Below are 1,161 nucleotides of genomic sequence, written 5' to 3' on the forward strand. Positions count from 1 at the left end.
CTCACCCTAAATCCAAACCACAGCGCTGTACCAGCTACTAGGAAGGAAATTAACTCCATCCCAGCCGAAAGCAGGACAACTGCCAGCTTTGCCCATTCCAGGATCCTTGGTGCTGTTGTCTCTAAGATGGGGGGAGAGCATGAAGGAGTTCACCTTGTGTCCAATCGGCTTCGTCAGTGATAGCGAATGTGAGAACTAGAATAGAAATGAAAGGGAAGGAAGCAACAGGTATGCGTTGGTTGCTCGGTCATGAGGCAAGAGGAGAGGAAAACTCAAGTGCGGAGAGGAACTGAACATCAGAAAGAGATGAAGAAGTCCAGAGGGGAGAGCAAGAGACGCAGAGCCTCTTGTTTGTCATTCTTGTGTCCCACAAGAATTTTGTTTTATGACCCTCCCGTCAGCAAATATCCTGCTGGTGTTGCTGTTTCTCTGTGTGGGTTGGTTCCCAGATAAGACCTCAGCTGTGCTTCAGCCAGGAGGTTCCACCGGCTGGTGGAGAAAAGCTCCAGCAAAGACCCTTTCCTCCAGGAGACGCGTGTGGCTGGGCTGTGCGTGCGCGGCACGGGGAGTCCAGGGGAGACCCACGGTGCAGAGCGGTGCAGCCGAAGCCAAGTGTGTAGGACTCTGCCCTCTCCCTGGCAGAGATGCCCGTGGGGCTTTTGGGAGCGCGCCCACCATGTGGACAGGCGCAGGATCAGCCCAGGGGCACACCAGCATTCGCAAATTCTCAGCATCGGTTCCTTTCTGCAGCCCTCCTTCGGTCTTTGACCCGGGAGCATCCCTGTGGGACAGGCTCTGCCATCCTCTTCTGCTCCCCGTGCTGCGGTGAAGGTGGTGTTGGGACCATGCTCACTGGTGATAGAAGATGGCCCCAGTAGGATACTGCTCCCCAGACTCTGTTTCGGGGAGGGCTGTGGTGGCGGGTCCCCATCCCGCATGCTCAATTTGGGCTCCATCGTCTCGGAAAACGGGGAGAAAACAGGGATGGAAGGGGGCAGAGAAAATGGGAGGGGAGCCACGTAATGTGGGGATGGGGGGTGCCGCCTTTGGAGAAGGGAGGATGTCGGGTCTGGCTTCAAAATGGGGTAGGGGGGTGATTACTGGAAACGCTGACGGGAAGCTAAAGGGGAGGAAACGGCAGGTGGGAGCAGGTTGTGCTCT

The sequence above is a fragment of the Pygoscelis adeliae genome, unplaced genomic scaffold (assembly GCF_000699105.1).
Source record: "Pygoscelis adeliae isolate BGI_AS28 unplaced genomic scaffold, ASM69910v1 Scaffold390, whole genome shotgun sequence".
In the NCBI taxonomy this organism is placed as follows: Eukaryota; Metazoa; Chordata; class Aves; order Sphenisciformes; family Spheniscidae; genus Pygoscelis; species Pygoscelis adeliae.